A 12,965-nucleotide genomic window follows, 5' to 3' on the forward strand; every position below is an offset into this window, starting at 1 on the left:
AGTAAATACCACCCTAACTCCTAACATCCAAAAAAAAAAGAAAAAAGAAAAAAAAGACTAATATATATATATATATATATATATATATATATATATATATATATATATATATATATATATATATATATATTTGCATGCCCCGGTAGCTAAATGCTTATTTACGGCTCTGGACAAAACCAAAACCCATGGCCAGTATACAATATTTTTCTGTATGAATTATTTTCTGTTGAGCACTACTGACACCGTTGAAACGGCGAGTCTTCGGTCGCCTGCTGATACATTAGTCCAATCAATGCGTCTGAACCTGGTGTGTAATCCCAAGGTAACTGCTCACTGTTAACACGTTTTATATATATATAATTGCATGCCCCGATAGCTACGATATGGAGTCTTTCCATCCAGCTCCGGTAAGCATTTAGCTATGGGGCATGCAAATATATATATATATATATATATATCGCCTGCTGATACATTAGTCCAATCAATGCGTCTGAACCTGGTGTGTAATTCCAAGGTAACTGCTCACTGTTAACACGTTTTATATATATATATATATAATTGCATGCCCCGATAGCTACGATATGGAGTCTTTCCATCCAGCTCCGGAAAGCATTTAGCTACCGGGTCATGCATATAAATATATATATATATATATATATATATATATATATATATATATATATATATATATATATATATATATATATATATTGCATGCCCCGGTAGATAAATGCTTCGTTACGGCTCCGGGCAAAACCAAAACCCATGGCCAGTATACAATATTTTTCTGTATGCATTCTTTTCTGTTGAGCACTACTGACACCGTTGAAACGGTGAGTCTTACGTCGCCTGCTGATACATTAGTCCAATCAATGCGTCTGAACCTGGTGTGTAATCCCAAGGTAACTGCTCACTGTTAACACGTTTTATATATATATAATTGCATGCCCCGATAGCTACGATATGGAGTCTTTCCATCCAGCTCCGGTAAGCATTTAGCTACCGGGGCATGCAAATATATATATATATATATATATATATATATATATATATATATATATATATATATATATATATATATATATATATATATATATGCATGCCCCGGTAGCTAAATGCTTAGTTACGGCTCTGGACAAAACCAAAACCCATGGCCAGTATACAATATTTTTCTGTATGAATTATTTTCTGTTGAGCACTACTGACACCGTTGAAACGGCGAGTCTTCGGTCGCCTGCTGATACATTAGTCCAATCAATGCGTCTGAACCTGGTGTGTAATCCCAAGGTAACTGCTCACTGTTAACACGTTTTAAGACGTTAAAGACCATAGCCAGTATAAGTAATACAGTGTCCCCTTCAGACATGTTAAAGGAGAGATTCGGAAATAACATTCAAAACTATGCGCGAGTAAATACCACCCTAACTCCTAACATCCCAAAAAAAAAAGAAAAAAGAAAAAAAAGACTAATATATATATATATATATATATATATATATATATATATATATATATATATATATATATATATATATATAATTGCATTGCCTTGTAGCTACGATATGGAGTCTTGCATGCCCCGATAGCTACGATAGGGAGTCTTTCCATCCAGGTCCGGTTGCTTCAACCGGAGGTGCATGCAATTTATATATATATTTGCATGCCCCGGTAGCTAAATGCTTAGTTACGGCTCTGGACAAAACGAAAACCCATGGCCAGTATACAATATTTTTCTGTATGAATTCTTTTCTGTTGAGCACTACTGACACCGTTGAAACGGCGAGTCTTCGGTCTCCTGCTGATACATTACTCCAATCAATGCGTCTGAACCTGGTGTGTAATCCCAAGGTAACTGCTCACTGTTAACACGTTTTATATATATATATAATTGCATGCCCCTATAGCTACGATATGGAGTCTTTCCTTCCAGCTCCGGTAAGCATTTAGCTACCGGGGCATGCAAATATATATATATATATATATATATATATATATATATATATATATATATATATATATATATATATATATATATATATATATATATATATATATATATATATATAATTGCATATATAATAATATTTTTCTGTATGCATTCTTTTCTGTTGAGCACTACAAACACCGTTGAAACGGTGAGTCTTACGTCGCCTGCTGATACATTAGTCCAATCAATGCGTCTGAACCTGGTGTGTAATCCCAAGGTAACTGCTCACTGTTAACACGTTTTAAGACGTTAAAGGCCATGGCCAGTATAAGTTATACAGTGTCCCCTTCAGACATGTTAAAGGAGAGACTAGGAAATAACATTCAAAACTATGCGCGAGTAAATACCACCCTAACTCCTAACATCCAAAAAAAAAAGAAAAAAGAAAAAAAAAGACTAATATATATATATATATATATATATATATATATATATATATAATTGCATTGCCTTGTAGCTACGATATGGAGTCTTGCATGCCCCGATAGCTACGATAGGGAGTCTTTCCATCCAGCTCCGGTTTCTTCAACCGGAGGTGCATGCAATTTTTATATATATATATATATATATATATATATATATATATATATATATATATGCATGCCCCGGTAGCTAAATGCTTAGTTACGGCTCTGGGCAAAACCAAAACCCATGGCCAGTATACAATATTTTTCTGTATGCATTCTTTTCTGTTGAGCACTACTGACACAGTTGAAACGGTGAGTCTTAGGTCGCCTGCTGATACATTAGTCCAATCAATGCGTCTGAACCTGGTGTGTAATCCCAAGGTAACTGCTCAGTGTTGTAATTGTTTGCCACAGAGGTCAGTGGTGTGTGGGATTACGCAAGCACGGAAGACGTGACATTGCTAAAATTCCCAAAACACTATCAGCAAGGAACGAAGAAACAGGTTTGTAATCAGGAAGACCTTTTAAATAACCCACCCAAAGGAAATGCATATACAAAACGATCGTCAAAGAGGAGATAAAACAAGTCCATTGACCTATACTGTCACCATAGCACGGGGAACAAGTTTAAACTGTCGTTGTGAAACATTGAGGAGAACAAAGTTCATACGAAGTTTCTGCTATTACGACAACACAAAGCTTCTAGTATTACGACAATGAAGAAGTCGTTTCTGTAAGTGAATGAGGTAAGAACCAAGAGAAGTGTTATTCATTTAAGTGCTCTCTCAAGTTACGGGATTCAGAGGTTGTTTACTCAAGAAAAAACGAAAGTGGAATATATTGAAGCTGCAGTTGATAGTAAATGTGTACTTGCAATGAAGAATGATCGTGGTTAAGACGTGAGCTGTTTTGTATTACTGTACATGAAGGGTGTGTGTTCTTGTTAGGAGTATGTATCGTAATTGCACAAGTGGAACTGTACTGTGTCTTGTAATTAGTGAAACTAAAACATTATTCCCAACACTCTGATACGTCTAACCACGGTCAGTTTACCAAATAAGTCTAGGAAATACCAATTGTTTTCACAATATTTCAGTTTTAGATCCCAAATTCATTTTCTGAAGGAGACTAATAATAGCTGGATGAAAGCCTACTCCAGTAAAGTATTAGGGCAAGGGCGTTTATGCTGAAGTATACAATGCGTACAGTTCACATTGTCAGGCAGCTTTAAACCCTTTTTTTGAAAACACGACAGTAGCCTGCTACACATTAATACGCTTTGTTCCTTGTCATTGGGCTCTGGTGTTTTTTCCTTATGGAGGCCACCTTCAGTCTTAACTACATCAGAACACTCCAATTGTCTATTGCTGATTTAAGATTGGGTTTATTTATTTAATAAAATGAACTGTGCTACTGCAGCATTTTACTCCAGTATTTTGCTGTAAACACTATACTTTAAAGTGGTAATTTGCTGTAAATGCATTTTTATTATACAGCAGTAAACTATAGTGGCCGTACTTAGTACTGTAGTCTACTATAACCTCCTTGAATAATGCATACTTCAAAGTGGTTATAGAAATTTTCAGAATTTACTATAGCATACTTTCAAGGAGGTGTAATTGCCAGTAGTATTTACTACAGTGCCTGTATGTTATACAGTATTTTAAAAAAAGCATTTACAGCAAATGTGCTCATTAACAATAGAATCCTGTATTAAAATATGTGTTTTAAAAAAGTTGCAATAATTTAAAGTTGTGTGAAGTTTAGATTTTATTTTTCATAGAACATAATCCTGAATAAGGGACACTGCAATCACCACAGAGAGCATAGGGAAACTAGTACCTCTTCTGCAGACCTTCATAGCTTCTTTTTTTGTACTAATTGTTACTCACATGGGACTGTAAGGATGTTTTTGCTTACGATTGTAAGTCGCCCTGGATAAGGGCGTCTGCTAAGAAATAAATAATAATAATAATAAGGATGTAACATTTTATTTACAAATTTGTCCCTCGCTGAAGCTGGTGTTTGTGAAAGTAACTAACTGACAAGGGGCAGGGAAAAGCTAATAAAGGGAATGAAAATTGATTATACCATACTACACCTCTTTTCAATAGCCAAAGACAAACCAGTTAACATCTTTTCTTTGAAATCTGGTGAGGACACATGGTGAGGACTGTAAAGATGGAGCAGGACTGTCAAGTCGGAAAACCCATGCCTCCAGCTGATCCCAATCTGACAAGCCCAGACAATCATCATGACCTCACTGCCAGTGCAAGAGAGGAAGTGGGAAGCACCAAGGAGAACGAGGGTGATTCCACACACATGGACCAGAGCAATGCCCAAGAGAAGCCAGTCATGAAAACTAAGATGGAACCCTCCTCCACAAAACTGTGTGGATACCTGAACAAACTTGGGGGGCCCTTGAAGGCCTGGAAAGCCTGCTGGTTTGTTTTCGAAGAGAAGAAGTGCCAGCTGTACTACTACAGAACATCACAGGATGTCAATCCCTTGGGAAGCATTGACCTGGCTAACGCTACCTTTGGCTACCCGGATCAAGCTCAGGAAGGGACCTTTCAAATTCAAATCCCAGGACGGGTTGTTGTGCTGAAGGTATGTCTTTTTAAAATTAAAGTAATAGGAAATCCCCTAATCTGCGAAGGTACGTGAAGCAGTAACAAGCCAGCCAATAAAACTTAATCATATACATCTTGCACTTCCATTCGTTGAGTAGAACACACAAGTGCAGTTCTGAGTTGAAACAAACACAAGTTACAGCAAACATGTATTTTCATTAACAAAAAAAAAACACTGTTTGTGCCTATACTGATGTCTTAATTAAGTTATTTTGTTAGATACAACCGCTTTGGTTGAGGATACACTAATCAGTTTGGACTTCCACTTACTGTCATTTTTTTTCAAATAACCTTAAAAAACGATGTATCATTTTAAGAAAGTGCCTTTGTGCAATACCAAGGGTTCCCACAGTAAATTTAACCACAGTAAATTTAACCACAGTAAATTTAACGCAGGAATTTAGCATTTTTCCCATGGTTCTACAATGCATTTACTGTAGTTTACCATGGTTTATTAATGTTCTTTACCATACCTCTGTGTTCCAGGGATGGTAGCAGTTTGATCCATTCCTGGTTTTACTTTGAGTTTAATATGACACATCGGAACTTGTTACTTATACACTGTGGCTAATCAGGCTAATTTTAAAACCTGCAATGGAGGGAACTGCAATGCAATAGGGGTTTGAATGTCTGTCATTTGGTGCAGGGTGTAAAATTAGCTTTTGAGCACTGGGAACCTGAAAGTTTTATATATATATACTGTATATAAATGTAATTTATACACGCATACAATTCCATTAAATTAGCCATTGTATGGTCTCATGTTATGCTTTACCTAAAATAAATACATTCATCCTAAACTGGTATAGAAATGTATTCCCTGTATCTACTGGCATACATTTCATCAAATGCTCTTGTCAAATGCTCTTGCTTGTGAACACAAAAATAAGCATTACTGTTCTAGCTTTGTTGTTCTCAGTCTTTAAAATCTATATTAACAATCTAACAGCTTGCAGCTAACATGCTTAACACTGTGCGTAATAATGATCTACGGATAAGCTTGATCAATTATGAAAGAGATTGTTGAATTAATTTGAAGCAGTAGCAATTTTATATATAATGTATGTTCTGTTCTAATATCTTAGTATATAGTCACTTATAAGTTACGTTGCAGTACTCCACACCATTCTTCCCATGGCCTGAACTCAGAATAAACTGTCCAGCTAACAAGTTATAAATTGTTCATTGGCTATGAAAGAAGGGATTCTTACTAACTTTTCACTTGTAATATTACATGAGCATCATCCAGCCAGTTGTGCAAGAAAAGGCTCTGATTGTTGTATGATAATGTGGGGGAGGAATGTATCCAAAGAAAAGACAAAAACTTAGTGTATGGTGTATTGAGGGTTTAGTAAGTTGAAGGTAAAAGATTAAACTTCAAAGTATATTGAATTTGGTATTTGACTGCATTGTGACCACTTTAAAATCCACAGCCTTCCTTTATAGTTTGAGTTAAGCGAACAGAGCAAGGCTATCATTTTAATCTTTTTTTTCTTATGAAGCTATAAAATAGCAGCTCTGTAAGTGTTTGCTGTAAAAAGGTTGTCAGTATAACAAAGGGAATCCTTTTCAGATGCTGCTTTGATAATACACAATAGCATCCCCCAAGCAGGTTTCCCTACATCTAAAATTTTGGCAATGAAAAAAATGGATTACTGTGAAGGAATGGTTTGCAGTGTGCAGGTGTAGTGATGATGCAGTGCTCCAGAACAAACACACACAAGACAGTTCACAATTAACAGCTCTTTTTTTCAGCTGGGTTGCGTGCCAACAACATTTTAAATAATAAGCATGGGCTCTACACATCAATGTGTATTGCGCCATGCAAAAGGAGGGTTACAGTCCCGAAATAATAAAACACTTTTTAAACACACAATACACAGACACAGACATGTCTCCTGACAGTGGGTGCTCTAGTGCAAGTGAATGGTGAAAGACAAACGCAGAGGTAACAGTAGGTCAGTGTAGTCCGGGGTTTGGTGCTGGCGTGCAGCGACAGCTCCCGGTTCGTGTTAGCCGTCTAGCCAAACAAACAATGACAGTTAGCTGACAAACAAACAAAACACAAAACACTCACAGTACTTTTAATTCTCCTGTGCATACGGTCCTTATAGTTCAACCATCAAAACTAAGGAACAGATCACTGGGGCCACTTTCCCTTAAAACCCTCCGTCATGCCCTCTTTCGGTGGCGCGGCTAATCACGTCTCCTCCAATCTGTGACTGACACATCACCTACCGCATTAAGGCGCTGACTTCAGGTATCGTGGCCCCACCCCCTTCCTGAATGTCCGGCTTCCGACTGACCCTGGAATGAACTGCCAAAACATCCATTCTGGGGCACTCTGTTCTGGTTATACAGCGCCCTCAGAGATTGGGAGGGAGATTGTTGACGAGGATTCATTCACTCTCTGTCACAATTACCAACCATTTTTATTAGTGGGGCTTGCGAAGCAAGAGTCCCCACTTTAAATCTTCGACATACTTCTTCTTCTTATTATTCTTTGGCACGCTACTCCTCTTACACCGTTTAAGCTAGAAACGCCGTTCAAACTTTAAAACGTGTAGACTGGTCTGGAATAGTGTGCTTGTATACAACTTTTTCATATCTTTTATACTTTTTAAACTATTAAGCTTTTTATCCTTTTTTTGTCCATCTTCCTTCACTTTAATGGGACTTTTTCAACATTCTAAAGCTCCCCATTGTTTAAAAACTCCCAGACTTCCAACATTCTATTTACTGTAAACGATGTAACTTTTGACACAGATCAGCTACTTTGACCACTTTCCCAACAAGCAAGACAAAAAGTTAGAGCATATGGAATCTTCCTCTACTTCTCTGCTATTCAAATCTGAAATCAAAACAGGAATGGCGTCTACCAATCAAGAGGTACACCTGCTTTAGTAACCGCACCAACTAAAATTTTCTCTAACTTTTTATAAACTGCCATTTTGACCACTTTCCCAACAAGTTAGACAACTACTTAGAGCAAATGAAATCTTCCTCTACTTGTCAGCTATTCAAATATGAAATCAAAACAGGAATGGCGTCTACCAATCAAGAGGTACAGCTGTTTTAGTAACCGCATCTACTTCTTTCAGTAGGCTACTTCCCACTGTTGAATTAACTGTCATAGAACTTTGAGAAATTTCAAATTCTAGCACATTCTAAGCATGAGACAATTAGTAAACAATGTGACTTTTGACACAAATCAGCTACTTTGACCACTTTCCCAATAAAGCAAGCCCCACAACTTTTAAAGTTACCATCTAGTTTGTTTTGTTTTTGTTTTACAGGCATTAAACAGCCAAGCCATGCTGTATTGGTTGCAGCAGCTGCAAATAAAACGGTGGCAGCACAATACCAGCCTGGTGAAAATACCTGCAAAGCCCTCCACTACCTCCACACAGCTCTGCCAGCTGCCTTCTGCACCTTGGGAAGGTAAACTCACTGACAGCCCAGTTTTAATTCTAGCTCAAGTCAACCAAATTGTGTGTGGGGTGGGGTTCTTCAGTTTGTGATCTGATGGAGAAAAGGGTTCCAGGGTAGGTGTTGTGTGCATGCAAAACAAAACAGCTGAACCGGAATAACCCAATTTAAATTATTTATTCTAAACGCTTACAAAGTGTTGCTATACTCTTGTAACCACCACATATTTTTTCATGTTTTGCCCTTTATTGTAATTATATCTAAGATATTTTTTATGAGGTGTAATGTGAAGCAAGAAATGCAATGCTTTAATTAGGTGAGGTAACAAAAGTACCAGGACTTTGTTTATTGTGTCTGGTGTCAGATATCTTAATGAATTCAAACAATCAAAAATGATGATCATACAGGAGAATGTTGGTGCTGTGTGGTGGAAAGAACTCAAAATGACAAAAGGGTGATTGCAATTCTGCCCCATACCCATGCTGAGAATGTTCACAGTGAGACAGTGGTTGTCTCATTTCTGCCGATGACTCACCAGCTCTGTTGTGCTTGAAGCCTTGAAGCAGGCTTAGTTGCTGAGAACACAAACATGGTAACTAGACAGGGATTCACTTTGTGATGTTATCTTCTGCCTTGTTTCCATTTTTATAACAACAGCGTTGTGTGGAGGTGACTCTGGCTGTTCATCTGTCCATCTGTATGTCACACCTATCTAATTTTGGTTAAACTAGGTGTACACATTCTGTGGCAATATTTATTGTGCGTCCATTCATGTCTTGGGACTTTTCAGGAAACTGCATTGCCATTTCATAATGCTTATGTCATGGTCATGAATTTACAGTCATGGTGGGGAATGTATGTTAATGAAATACTTGGTTCATACTTGGATTCAGGTTAACCAAATTGGGTTAATATTGCTCCCTCCCATTTATTTATTTTTTCTCAATTTACTGCCGTGATAATAAAATTGTCAATTTTTATATTTTACAGTCCTTTTGCCTGTCCAAACTACTCACAAGACAAGCTGTAAAAATGTCTTAACAACACCAGATTTAAATACCACTGAACTCTTTATTAAGAACACCCAGTAGACTTACAGTATTTTAGATCTGGTGCTGTTTTAGACTAGGTACTGTATACAGGTTTAAAGCTGGCAAGATGTATATGCACCTCCGTATGTATGATAAAATAGACCCAGTATTTACAGCTGACTCTTGTCTTCTGGTATAAGAATGACGTATACTTTTAACCTGTACTTTCTTAAGACAGCAGCTTAAACAACACAGCCCGCAAACACCGTTTCTGACAGCTGTTGTGAGTAAGACTCTCTAATGTTGCCAGAAACTTTCCCAAGCAAAAGGTGCAGGGAAGGACATTTTCATTTCACTAAAACATACATATATCTACAGCTTTTGGAAATACGGAGAATGGAACCAAATAATACATTTGTATATCTAATCATTTAATTATATTTACTCCATGAAGTCCAGCAAGTAAGTACAAATGTATTACAGTGCATTAGAATGGCATTTCCACATGATAAATGAATATGTATGAAATGTGTACTTTGTTTGAAGGGATGGGCAGTTGAGATGCTTGTGCTCTTTTTCAGGAAGGACAGAGGACTTCCTCCCAGCAGTAAAGACCCCCAAGGGCCTAGTCGGAGAAGCCGCAGCCTCTGCCAGACCCCTGGCAACAAAATGCACTGCAAAAGCTCTCCCTCAAGCACCCCATCACAGAGATACAGTAAGACACTACCTGCATACCTTGTTTTTTATGTGCCTCTTAATGGGAAAGCACACTGAATTAAATGGCTCTCTTACGTACAGTTTAAGTACCAAAATCACGGCAATGGCTAGGTGTCACAAAGACAGCCGGAGTGGGTGGCGTCAGACCAGAAGCAGGAAATAAACAGACAGAGATTTGGGGTTTGGTGAAGCTGAGCGAATGCTTTCGCTCAGCATTTAATAAACAGAACAGAAAATAAAAGGTTTTAAACACAAAAACAGGACACGGCGCTTGAGGCCAAAATAAACAGTCAAACAAAACGAACTAACACTTAACAAACGGTGCACGGAGACAAACAAACACGGTGAGAACAAACACTTTACGTTTCTGTCAGTCTCTGAATTTCTTCAATCAGCAGTTCCATTCCACTCAAATCAATTTAGTAAATTAATTATTTTGTAGTTTCCCAAGAAAACAAAAACTCATTAGAGATCTTGAAAATTAATGCCTTGAAATGTGATTAATTTAGGCCAGGCTAATCTGAACAAGTACAGAGATTCCAGTTATTTTTCAGACCGGCAACCAGATTCCAGATTTTCTAAACGAGACTATCTCTGAAATAAACTTATTTTTTATGCATTGGTTGTTTGTTTATATTCCTGTAAATTGCATAGTTCAGTTATTGCTAAGTTAAGAGAAAGACGTTGCTTTGTTTAATCATGATTTGTATGAATTTACTTAGGTTTAGAGGTACAGTTTTAATTCATGTACCTCTGATAAACCTAAACTAAGTGACGAAAGCAAAAACACAAACTTTTTTTACTGAAGCTTGAAAAGAAAAAAATAGGATGAATACAGTGCTATATATACTCTGTGTGTGTGTGTGTGTATATATATATATATATAATTGATCGCTACATATAGATTTTTCAACGCTGGTAAAATGTTGAATTCAGTAATGATTTTAAAAATGTTTATTTTTTAATTTTTTAGGGATGCAAGACATGTAACAACTACGTGTCTAAAGTTTTTAAATACCAACTGTTAAATAAATAGAATTATGGATATTAATGTGTTGATAGTAGGGATAGCTTTTGTTACTGGAGCATGGCTGCATTGTCTATTGCGCTGAATTTTAACCAATTTTAACAAATTGTTCCCATTATTCTTATTTTTTATTTTAGCATTTCTCTTCAAATATTTTTTAGAAAACACAAAAGCACAAACAAAATCTCAACGCGTTTCGTCTTATTCATGAGTAGACTTAATTTGATACAGAGGAACACCCCTTTTTTATTTTCCACAGGTGATTAATCACCTTTTAAGAGATGGCTCAGTTGACAAACAACTCTTGAGAAGGGAAACTTTTGTGATATTTTTTTAATTCTGTTCCACCACATGGCCTTAATAAAGACTTTAAATCTGGGTATTTTTTGTAGAATGTATGTTTGTATGTATACAGTATATACCTCTGTTCATTATTCAAGTTGCAGAGTAAAAAGAAAAAAGTAACTTAGTAAAAGAATATTTAGTGGTATGAAAAGTTTTGTGTTGATGTACAGATTGAGTGTTTAAAATAATATAAAAAAGTATGGTCTTCTGCCTTCTGTTGTCATTTCTGTACCTAATTACTTATTAATTTCAGTTGTTTTTGATTGTTCTGATTGTCAATTGAAGGTTTGTGACGTAAAGGTCATTAATCGCCTGTGGAGAATTGAGTGTAAAAAAAAAAGGGTTTTTCCTCTGTATCAAGTTTACTCATGATTAAGACTGTCGAAACACGTTGAGATTTTGTTTGTGCTTTTTTTGTTTACTAAAAAATGTGAAGAGAAAAGCTATAATAAAAAATAAGAATAATGGAAAAATGTGTTAAAATAAATTATTTTTGTGAAGAATGGGTTGTCTTTTTCACTTGAATCAATGTATATGGGCCTGTTGGCAACCAATACAAGCTGCCTTTATTTTCTCAGGTGTTGCCAGGTTGATTACCTTTTCAAAGACTAAACACATACATGTAAAACATTTAGAACATATTTGTATTCTGTATTTGTATATTATGATATTTTATTGGATTTTTTATGTACGTATCATTGCACAATAGGGAGAATTAACGAGAACATTTCTAATATTTAGGCGTTCATTTTTGTATTGCTGTTTTATAATGTGATGGCAATCTGAACTATAGTCAAAGTCTCTCAAAGTGAATTATTATTTTAGGAAAGTATTACGGCACAAGCACTTATATATTACCAGTGTCACTCTCCTCACAAGGTTAAACTGTGAAACCCAGAACATACTTTAACTGGCTGAGATGAGCCCTTTTCAAGGCATTTTCTCTGCTGTATAATATAACAAAACTTGTTTTTTGATGAAATGGTGTGCATTTTTTGCATCCTTTGTGTAAGGTATTTGAACTGAATAAACATCAAATACTGGTATTATCATTGTGTTGTTTTAGATTTGTTAAACAAAATCTTATTTTACTGAAAATATTTTTTCTTTTGTTTCTATAAAGGTTTATATAAATACAGTAATAACAATTGCTGACACTGCAGTGGAGAAACACTTCATTTATTAATTTGTCCCACAGCAAATTCAGAAAAGATTGTTCTACAACAGTGTTAATATCTCCCTTTAGTTTACTGATAATAAATGTTAATAAAAAACATTAACTAATATTAAACTGCTGAAACGTCTGTATTTCTTTTCCCCAATATATTTCTGTTTTACTCAATGACATTCCAGTTAATTATTCAACAGCCAAGCTTTTATGTTGTATAT

General features: G+C 36.0%; 1 pseudogene; it reads left to right on the top strand.

Annotated features, from left to right (window-relative positions):
* The first annotated feature begins 2,769 nt into the window (after positions 1–2,769).
* The window catches only part of LOC117420460 (TBC1 domain family member 2A-like), a 77,746-nt pseudogene continuing 67,550 nt past the window's right edge, over positions 2,770–12,965 (top strand).

Source organism: Acipenser ruthenus, chromosome 1, assembly GCF_902713425.1.
Source record: "Acipenser ruthenus chromosome 1, fAciRut3.2 maternal haplotype, whole genome shotgun sequence".
Classification (NCBI taxonomy): domain Eukaryota; kingdom Metazoa; phylum Chordata; class Actinopteri; order Acipenseriformes; family Acipenseridae; genus Acipenser; species Acipenser ruthenus.